Raw genomic sequence first — 11718 nt, forward strand, 5'->3', positions numbered from 1 at the left:
CATGCGCCACCATGCCCGGTGACAGCTGCTTTTATGAATAGCAACTCATATCATCAGAACATCATGATAGATGTGTTCTTCTTTAGAAAAGTCAAGGAAATGTCCTCACTCCTGATGAGCTCATCTCAACACAGATGAAGAGTGTGTTTCTATATGAATGACTGACAACATCCTTTAACACTTACTTTGGATTCTGTTGTGCTGCCCAGGCTAAATAGATCTAGTCAGCTAAATCAATCTTCCTGATCAGGCCATAGCTCCCCATCCAGGGCAGTGACATACATGTATGCAGAAGAAAATTGTACTATAGCCCAGGAGGGTGTCTGCAGTGGTTGTTGGGCTTGTAGATTAATGTTATTGGTCACAGGATCTGGATCGGTATCCCCAAGCAGAGCCAGGGGCGATTTCTAGATTTCTTTTTGAGAAGGTTTCTAAGACTCCAGCAAAGTCTCCACGAACATGGAAGACAAGCCAGGCAGCTCATCACTGATTTACCTTAAAGTTTATGCTCTAAGTGGGAAGTACAAAAGAAGAATCTTTGAGAAAATGTAAAGAATGTGGCAACAAATCCTTGGGAAACAGCACCAGCAGCAAAACATCCAATTCTTTAAAGTTTAGAATAGACACCTCAAAAGTGAGGCTGGTTGGGAAAGACTGCTATCCCACATCAGACAGCCAGAGACTGGCATACATTTCTGTGGGATATTAAGTTCACACTGCTTTGTAGGCCCTTCTCGGTTGTCACACTAACAATCAAGCCTGCACTCTTCGGGAACACACGGCTTCTCTTGGCATCTGATATTTCCATCCACTGTATGATCAGTGCTCCTGACCTGTTCTTGCATTGACCTTTCTCAATACTTCAATTTTGCCTTTGTTGGGTGACTTTTTTTCTAGAGAGATCTGGACAAATATCTGTTCATCCCAGATAGGGCACCAATGACTGATCAAAGAAAGGATTCTCGGCATGTGTACTTGGTGAACAAATGGGCTTATAGAGTTTCTTACAGGAGCACAGGGGATGACTTAGAAAATTGAGCTCCCTGCTCAATTTGCAGGCAGCTCCACCACAGAGAGTCCCTTTGCCCTCAGCAATTATTTGCTGCTTATATAACAGATGAAGAGCCTTGTGCACCACATAACTTTCTAAACTTCTTGGGCCTCGTTGTTTCCTTAGTTTCCTGTGTATGATGAGCTGTCTCCAGCCTCCAAGGGAATGGTTCAATTAAGAGACAATAGCTTACCGCTCGTCCTACTTGTTACCCTTCCCACCCACTGCCTGTTCCCTACAACTCTAACCTGCTGGCTTACCTTTGATGCAAAAATGGCAGAAGCCACAGAAAGTAAATGACCTTTGACTCCAACTGGCCCAAACAGACAGCAGAAAGATATCCAAGCAACATTTGGGCAATCACATCACTCTCAGCACAACTCCCATTTTGCCATGATTTAACAGCATGCATCTGAATAGCTTGGTATCTTCCTACCTGATACCTTCTGTCCAAGGAAACCTGTTTTAATCCATCTCCCCTTCAGAGTCCATTTCTACCTCCAATCTGATTCACTAAGCCAGGATTGGAGCCTGTAGAGTAAATATAGTCCTCCACAGAAACAGAACTACCAGGGATTTCCAAGGTGCTTAAGACTATAACCTCGAAGTCAGATGGAAAACCAACTCCTCTGTCTTCTGGACATTGTAACATTTGTAAAATCTCTCTGGTAATAATTTTCATTTTTAAATTTATAAAATGCGGGCAATGTTCATCTCATAGATTTGTGTGATGATATAAGGTGATGTATATGAACATCTAACAGAGTATCTGACTTGTAATCATTTAAAAGTACAACATCAGTTCTAGACCATAAGATGAAGGCAGTACCTATCAAGTTCATTTTCTCCTCAAAACATGGCGTAGCCATTTGATGAATTAAAGAATAAAGTAGTAAAATAATAAGAATTTAAAATAGAAAAATAAATTAAATAAAAATAAAGTAACAAAGTAATGAAAGGCATACATGTATTCATTTTCTCTCTTATTTCTTCTCCACTCCTGATCCCATATTACAAAAGCAAAGCCAAGTTGTATTAGACATATCACTAGTATAAGCTTGCAGGGCTCAGCAATAATTTAACTAAAACTGATTCTCGGTGGGATATACAGTCAGATGAAAATAGAGAAATAACCAAAGTCCAAGTTGTATTATGGACCTGCAGAAACATTGTGATGCTTGGTGTGTGATGCACCATCACTAATTCAGTGTTTACTGAGCACAGGCTCCCAACACAAGCAGACAGCTCTATTCGTGTCTTAAAAGAATATTCTGGGTGTCCATACCCATGATGAATTCTTCACTGTTGTTTCCCTCATCTTTGGAAGCCTCTGTGTCTGGTAAGAATTAGATGTGTCTGCAATTAATAGAAATGTTTACTGTGATTTAAACATGTAAGTGTTTGCTGCCATCAATTAACAAGAAGTCTGATGGTAGCAGCTGCTATCACTGGCTCAGCAGCTCAAAGATTTCACTGCCAACATCTCTGTGATTCTCTTAGTCTTTTCCTCACTACCCCTAGTGCCCAAATATCACATCCGTATTCCAGACATGAAGAAGGGTTGAGAATAGAAAAGCCAGAAAGTATAGTTTCAACATCTTACACTGAGGATTATGTTCATTAGCCAATTCATTGGTAGAGGAGCGATTTGGAAATGTATGGACATTTCCTTTCAGTTAGTGTATCTTCTCTCAGAAAAAGAAAAGTCCATGAAAAAGAAAATGGAAAACAGACACGGGGAAAACAAGAGTCTCACTCAGCCCAGAGTCATGTATTTCCTGAGCCTGGAAGGAGGGCATTTTTTCCTGAAACCCTCCTCTTTAGTCATTCTCTCTATGAAGCTCTTGCAAAAATATAGTCTTTCAATTACTGCCTAAAGGTCAATTGTCCTTCGGCCTCTTGATTTGGAGAAATAGCCCAGCTGCCATTTCAATGACAGCTATTTATCTTGAAGAAGGAAGCTCTTAATGTAATAGCAAGGGCAGTGTCATCCCCTCCTCGGCCCCCCAGGCAAGAGAAGCTACTTCCCTTTCCTCATAAGAAGACATCTCTAGGCTAATAGAATAAACTGGATCAATACCTTTTCCATTGCCTTACATATCAAGAAGGTAATTGAGCTTTTGCCCTTCTGCACAGTGAGTCCACTGGAGAAAGCACTACACCCACATTGCTTCCCAACCCATGGGAGATATTCCTACACTGAGCTATGAATGCCTCCTACTCTCTCTCTCTCTCTCTCTCTCTCTCTCTCTCTCTCTCTCTCTGGCAGCATGACCTTCTCTTCCTACGTCCTTCGTTCTGTGTTTCTAGGACAGGGCATTCTTACATGTTCACAGTGCAATGATGAGATTCAGGAAGTATATGATGGGTACAACAGTTCACAGTGAATGTTCTCCGAGTCTCACACTGAGATATATGTACCTCTCTCTCTCTCTCTCTCTCTCTCTCTCTCTCTCTCTCTCTCTCTCTCTCTCTCTCATCATCCTCATCCTCATGACTATGACAAAATTAATAACTCACAGAGTACCAATATCCTCAGGTCACTTGAAAATATCCCTAGAGAGAATCTATTTCATAAGAACCAAACAGCTGAAACGTGGTCCTCAAGAAATCTCTTGCCACGGGAGGCCAAAGCATAGCCTCCCCCAATTTTCCCACTTCTCTAAAGTTAGCAGTTATTCCATTCTCAATGAAAATGTCCAAACCCATAGTCCATGAGCTCTCATCTCCCAAAGCATCATTACTTTTCTTTCTGTATTGAATTAGACACAAAATACCCTGAGACTATACACCCCCTCGTTCAAATTCCAAGTTGATACTTAAGTTCAATAGAGATGAATACTCCATTTATACTAAAGCAGTTCAGGCTAGAGGCCTTGAGTCTCATTCCCAGCTGTGTCTCTGGAACAGAGGAAGAAAGAATTCAGTGATTAGGAGTGGGCCCTTGGGGCATGGTGGCACTAACCTCTCCAGCCTCACCTCCGCTATCCCCATCCTGTGCTCCTTTTTCTCTGTTCGGTGCCCTCCTCTCTCTAACCTCTGTATTGAGTGCTGTGCTGTTCCTCAGCCTGGAACATTTCAGGTTGCCCCTGCCCGCTGCCTGGCTAACTCCTCCTTGTTCCCTAGGCCACCACTTGGATATCATTCCTGGGTGACATGTTTCAGCTCTTTGTCTCAGTTCCATTTCCCACATCAAGCCCTTTCTACGAATATCACCATAACAACACCCCCCATTGGCACTATCATCCCATCCCTTACCCTCAGTCCACAAGGGCACCTGTCCACGGGTTCATCCCTTGTCCATTAACTGTGCATGGCACATAATAAGAGCTTCTTTGGAAGTTTTCTGAATGAAGGAGTGAGGTTAAAGGTGGCTTCACGTTGTCCTTCAAAATGTTCCCCAGCTCAGATATCTTGACTCACCTTGTTACCAAGAGTGTAATGATGAAGGAAACATAATGCACAAATTATTCATGTTATAATGCCATAAGCATCATGGTATAATCCAATGAACAGGGAGACAACTCCTTAACAGCCCAACTGATGAAAAGGTCAGAGGCAACATACTGCAGGTAGCTGATGCCTCTATGTGAGTTTCTTTATGGGTGGGAGAAAGATTATTTTGTCTGGTTTCCTGCTATTTGCAAGTTTTCCTGTTATTTTCTTCTTCTGATCAGTTGCGTCTGGTTTTGTCCCAGGCAACTTTAAACATCTTATATAAATTCAGCTGCCACCATGACTTTAAAGAGAAATGAGCATATTGGAATGAATGTGGTCCCCAGACAAATCATCACAGGCTTTTGTCATTAAAACTGAAGTAGACACTCTAATGTTGAGAGACCCTCAACAAACCACAGGGAGAAGAAATAAGGAAAACATGAAATGAACTGTTTTTCTTTAGATTCAAGGTTGTCTCCCTACAGGCAGAACAAGCCTGGCTGAATCAAAATCTACATTCCACTGTGCTTTGTCACCCCAGCCAGGCAGTAGGTAAGGTAACATACTTCCTCAAACAGCAAAGTGAACAACATCACTGAACATTCCTATTTCCCTCATAAGCCTGCCTTCACACTGTCTAAAACTCTTTTAGGCAGTTACCACACTCCACTTAGCAAGTGTCTGTATCTGAGGCAGGGAGGTGGCTCAGTCAATACAGGACTTGCCATGAAAGCATAAGAGCTCAAGTTCTGCCCCAGAACCTGTGTTTAAAAAATAAAATAAAATAAAAGCCAGGCTTGGTAACATACATTTGTAATCCTACCACTGGAAAGGCAAAGACAGGTGGATCCCTGGGACTCGTTGGCCAGCCAGCCTCCCCTAATCAGTGAGCTCCAGGCCAGGGAGTGAACTTGGTTCAGGAGATGGCTCAGTGAGTAAGGTGCTTACTGGGTAAGCATGAGGACCTGAAATCTAGTCCTAAAACTCACATGAAAAAGTCAAGCATGATGGTGTGCACTAATAATCTTTCACACATACACACACACACATGCACACATGCACATATATACACGCACAGACACAGACAGAAAGAGAGAGATGGAGTATATGGAGGTATCTGTACCTGCCATTTCAACCAAATGTAAACTCCTAGAAAGGCAAGCATGACCTTTTCCCTCCCCGCTGTATCCGTAACCCCTAGTCAGCAATGTGCCACTTGCATGTCTCTGGATCCTTTTGTAGAGAACAGCTGATGAGAACTGAAATGTTAACTATCTGATAAGATTGTTCAACCCATGTTTAATTCCATGACTTAAACAGCACTGGAGTCTATATGTATTTTATTATTCTTCCCAAGTCTTATGACTGGTTTGTCACTGTGTAACTAAACGTTTTTTGAATAGCTACTGAATTGCCTCAAAGTTCCATTAGCCTTTACTTTTTATCTAGTGTGTTTATTCTTTTAATCCATGAAATTTGAATAATGGAAATTGATTTATTTCTCCTCAGCATCTTATTCTTATGGCATCGAAACCATATCCTTTGTTGCTAAGCTTATGGGTTTCAGATGCAGTCAATTTTGGTGTTTAAGCTTGTAAATGATGCTTTTATTTCTGATACTTCAAAAATATTGTTTTATTATCTTCCAGGGGTAATCTGTTATCTTTCAGGACTGAAGAGGTTTTCATTTTTTTCCCCCTTTGAGCTGAAATCTAAATCAGATGGTTACACTCAATCAGCAAACACTGAAATGATCCTTGTGCTTGGGGTCGTTGAGTGGGACTGTTTTTATTGCCATTTGTTTCAATCATCTAGAGAATATTCACCCTGTAGAACAGGCTTAGCCTTACTCAATGGGCAAGCGAGGTGCCCTAGTTATACCCACCCTCAGTTACTCCAGCCAGCTATTAACAAGCTGTATAACCTTGGGCAATTCACCAGACCTCTCTAGCTTAGGTTTCTTCCACCCGTTCTTGAGTTCCAGGACTGTTGAGAGATGTTATAAGACAACATTTGGGAAAGTTCCAGCAAAGGTGCCTGCCACAAAATAAGAAGTTGGACAGGCTCAGTATCTTCTTGATGATCTTCCTAGAGAAACTTGTACTTCCTAGTTCAGTTCTGAATACTCTAAGGACATTTTTATTAGACTAGCTAATAATCCTTTACTAAGGCCTATTAACAGGAAACCTTGAAGGCCCCAAAAACTAATACGAAAAAGAAATGAATTTGAGGCAAAAGGAGAAGTAACTGGAGAGAATTCAGGGGGCAATGGCAGCCCCTGGTCTCATCAAACTACCTTGCCTTGGCCTATGGCTTTTGTCCTCATCCAAAGGCTTGTTTCCTACGCTCCTTATTAGAACCAGGAAAAAGAAAACAGCAAGCTTCATTTTTCAGGATATTTAAGATTACATGAGTCACTTTTAAAATGATGATATTTCTTCCTGAATTTTGGCCACAAATAATTCTAATAAAGAGAAAACATCCAATTTTTTAATCTTCAAAAATTAAAGGCATTCTTTCTGAAGATCCATTCTCTTCACAATGCTTTGTGCTGGCTCAATTGGAAATTCATCAGCAAAACCAAGTGGTAGAGGTGGTTAGGCGTACCTTACCGCTTTCAAATTCTCCTAGAAGGCAAGAATTTTCTGTGAAGATTTAACCTGCTTCGTTCTTATTAAGTATTTTTCTGCTGCTCAATTAGTAATTAAAATGAAAGGAAAAAAATTCAAGAATGATAAATTACTATCACAGGGTTTTTCTTCTTTTTTTTCAGAAACTAGTCAGCCCTACATTGTGAGAGTCAAAAACCATTAGCTTTGAGAGTAACAGAGGAGAAAGCCTTCCTGGTATGTTGTTTTCAATAAATGATATCTGGAATCCATGTAAATTTAAAGGCCCATGATTTAAATATAATCTGTGGTGATCTGAATATCCCAAGCTTATGCAGTTCATTTAGAATGGCTTGAGCCTAGACAAGTAGATTACAATGATAAAACAGCGACATATATACCCATCTGTTATATGGCTAAAAGATGACTTTTACATGGATATTTGATGTGGGAATGAAGTGGGGGTTAGTAAATACTTTTTCTGAATCAAGTCAGTCATTATCAAAGCACTTAAAACACAATTTTCCAAGTTCCTTGCATTTTCATTGAATCCAAATAGAGCCTTAAGGATCATGAGGAAAAGCATTAAAAGCCAATTACTTCCCTGAGAACAACATTCCAGACTGTAAGTCTCATTATTTGAGATAATTAAAATTTCAACTTATTTCTCAAACAAATAGAAGGTAAGAAAATAAGCAGGAGAGAGGTATGGAGAAATTTAGATGCCCAACAATGGATTGCACAATTGTAGTAAAGGAATGTGAAAATCTAGAAACATTCTTTTCAAAGTGCTAAGAATATGTTCTTACTTGTCTTTCTACATAAATGTCGTATCTCTTAGATGTAATTAAACCCATCATTGCCTTACTCCTAGCTCAAGCTACCTTCCAACATTTAGTCAGAGACAACAGTTCCTGTAAAGCAGTGGAGAGAAAGCTGGAGAGATGGTTCAGTGTTTAAGAGCAATATGTGCTCTTCCAATTCCCAGAAACCATGTCCAGTGACTCACAACTGCCTGTAACTCCAGCTCCTGGGGATCTGAGGCCTCTGGCCTTTCAGTGCCTGCATTCATGTGCACATACCTGCACACAGATACATGTATGTACACATAATTAAAAATAAAAATAAGGGGTTGGAGAGATGACTCAGCAGTTAAAGGCACTGACTGCACTTCTGACAGTTCAGTTCCCAGCACCTACATAGCAACAATCATCACTAATTTCAGTTGCAAGGGATCCAAAGCCCTCTTCTGGCCTCCATAGGCATTGCATGCATCTTGTACACTTACATACATGGAGGCAAAAACACTCAAACATATAAGAAATAAGTACATACTATTTTAAAAACCATAAATACATACTTTTTAAAGTTTATAAAGTAGCAGAAAGAAGAGAAAAAACTGCAAGGGAGCATGATTCCTGGAAGTATAGGTGTACAGATTTGCACATGGAAGCAAACACAGAGAGGCACTGGCAAGAGAGAACATTGGGAATTGTGGTGATTTGGGAATTTCATGGATCAAGGAGCCAAAAGAATCAAATAGCAAGGAAGATTTCTTTCTTCCAATAGCAGAGATTTAATTGGAAGGATCCCTCTTAGACACTAAGAATTGGAATGGAAACCAAGCTCTTGGAAGCAGTTGGAAAAGGACTTGAACATCACCTACAATAACTGTCAATTAAGAACAAACCTCCATTCACCCACCTGATCCCAGTTGGTAAAGTTCAGGATTAACTATATCCCATTTGAGGACAAAGAAGAAGAATGCAATCTAGAAACTACAGGAAGAAATATCAGAGAAGGAAGAAGGAGCAATATTCTAAAGACTCAAAACAGGGTAAACACTTGAAAATAATTGGCTGTCATAACTAGAAGACTATTGTTTAAAAATATATAAATTCACATCTGTAGTTCAATAAATCTAAAACAAGATAAACATACATTTTTAAAAGTCCATTATAATCATATCATGGAACTAAAGTACATTATTATTAAGTTGCTTCAAGTCCAGAAGGAATGAAAAACAAGCCTTAAGAGCACAAGAAGAGGGATAGAGAAACGGTTCCATTAGAAAGCACCTGATGTGCCACCATAGGTCCTGAGTTAGGATCCTAGCAATGAGATAAAAACCCAGGCATGGTGCCATGCATCTGTATTCCTAGGACTAGGGAGGCATAGGCAGGCTGATCTCTGGAGCTCATGGTCAATCAGCCTGGTCAAATTAAAAAGCTCCAGGTTTGGAAGCCACCTCCCCTGAAGGCCAGTTCTCATAGCTTTGAAGAGCACAACACAAGCTGGTAAGGGAGAACATCAATCAATGGTCCAACCCCCGCTACAAGGCCTAAAAACCACATCAGTGACCAGCACAGCAAACGACATTGGGTCAGTAGTGTCACTTTTATCTTGGGGGTAATCAACAGCTACCTAATTGGACTTAAAGCCCACTCAATAAGAAACTCAAAACCTAGACAAATACACATGGCAGAAAGATCATAGATCTTAGAGACTCATAGGAACCTACAACAATGGTGTCAGTATACACAAGACCCATGCAAACTCAAGCAGACAAAAACCCAGCACAGAACTGTGGAGATGGGCAGCAGGCCCCAATCTTAGTCAAAGAATTATTGGAGCTGATTACTGCTGCTTCATCTTTATTGAAAAATTACACTTTTCATGTTTTCAGGATTTTTTTTCTTAAAGAAAATACTGTATGAACATCTTTGTTTTAATTTTTCTCCTACCAGTGGAACAATTGATCAAACTGAGACAAAATAAAAATAAAAGTAGCAAAGGACATATACCACAAAAATAAGTTCCAGGTTCAGAGAAAGAGCCTATCTCAAAAATAAGAGATTGATCGAGAAAGACACCCAATGTTGACTCTGGCCTCCCCGCGCATTTGAGCAAGCACACACACACACACGCATGCACACACACACACAAACACACACATAGGAATGAATAGTGCATGAAGTGATAAATACACTAGTAAATGTAGGCATTTTTCTCATTTTTTTCAGCACTCCAAGCAAAGTAACAATACAGTATTGTTATATGATAATGACAGCCCAAAGGGTCAGTAAGTGATCAGAGACTTCTATTGCTTCAAGGGGCTTACATTTTATGTGGAGTCATATAATATTGTCTCAGAGTATATTTGGAGAAGTATTAAAATATATTTTCAAAACCGTTGAGCATCACTTAAAAACTGCAAAGAGGACTACTATCCTCAGGCCTCTTGGGGTAAGTCTATAGCGCAGCCCTCCGCGCCTGGACTCCCTAAGCCACATTCACCCTTCCATCTCCCCCGCTGTTCTATACTCCTAGTTTGGGCCCTGCGCCATTCCTAGTCTTGGGGCCCCAGACACCTGGGGAACCAATACTGCTTCCTGATCCTTCTCACCCAGACCAACTCAGTCCCTTTCTTGGGCCCCAGGAGCACTACTTCTGGTCCTGGCCCCGCCCTCACCTCTCGCTGCTTCCCTGGGCCTGCACCACCGGCTATCTCCCCTAGACTGCACTACTATCCTCAGACCTCTTAGGGTAAGTCTATAGCGCAGCCCTCCGCGCCGGGACTCCCTAAGCCACATTCACCCTTCCATCTCCCCCGCTGTTCTATACTCCTAGTTTGGGCCCTGCGCCATTCCTAGTCTTGGGGCCCCAGACACCTGGGGAACCAATACTGCTTCCTGACCCTTCTCACCCAGAGCAACTCAGTCCCTTTCTTGGGCTCCAGGAGCACCGCTTCTGGTCCTGGCCCCGCCCTCACCTCCCTCTACTTCCCTGGTCCTGCAACACCCTCCAGCATCTTTCTGGGGCTGACAGCCTCTTTCTGGGGCTTAGAGGTTTACCTTTTCTCTCCCTGATCCTTTGCATCCAGTACAACCCAGCTACTCAATCCACTCCCTGGGAAATCTTGGGGCTTCTTCCCTCCCCATCTGCCTTTGCATCCCTGCATGGTGCGGCCACAGCCAGGGTCTCAGGTCAGTCCAACAACCAAGCTCCTGAGGCCAAAAGCATTCTTAGAAGATTCCAGACCTAAGCAGAAAGTCTGAAAACTTCTGATCCACATTGGAGTTGGGCCACCGCGGAACTCCTGAAGACAAAATAAATCCGGCCTCGACAATATAACATCAAAAGAGAGAACCAGAAGCTAAGACGAACCAGCTCTTCATACCCAAAAAGTAAACCACAAAGACACATAAAGCTCAAAAATAAAAGAAGCAGAACTAAACTTGAAGGCCCGAGTATCACACAAGAGTCAGAAACTACAAAAGAAATTCACATGTCAAAATCACAGAGAAAAAATAATAACATGAAAAACCAAAATAAAATATCCCCACCAAATACCAGTAATCCTCTAGAGGAGCACAATGAGAATCCCCTAGAGACAATGCAGGACATGGAACTCAAAAGAACAATGATGAATACGATAAAAGAATTCAGTGAATTTAAAGAACACACAAACAAGGTAATCATAGAGATGAAGGAAGATAGGGATAAACTTCTGAATGAATTCAGAAAAGAGCTAGAAATATTGAAGAATACTCAGGCTGAAATAAAGAACGAAGTGAAACACTCCATAAGCCAATTAGAAACGACAGGAGAAAGCCTCAC

Source organism: Nannospalax galili, unplaced genomic scaffold, assembly GCF_000622305.1.
Source record: "Nannospalax galili isolate Female #2095 unplaced genomic scaffold, S.galili_v1.0 scaffold202, whole genome shotgun sequence".
In the NCBI taxonomy this organism is placed as follows: Eukaryota; Metazoa; Chordata; class Mammalia; order Rodentia; family Spalacidae; genus Nannospalax; species Nannospalax galili.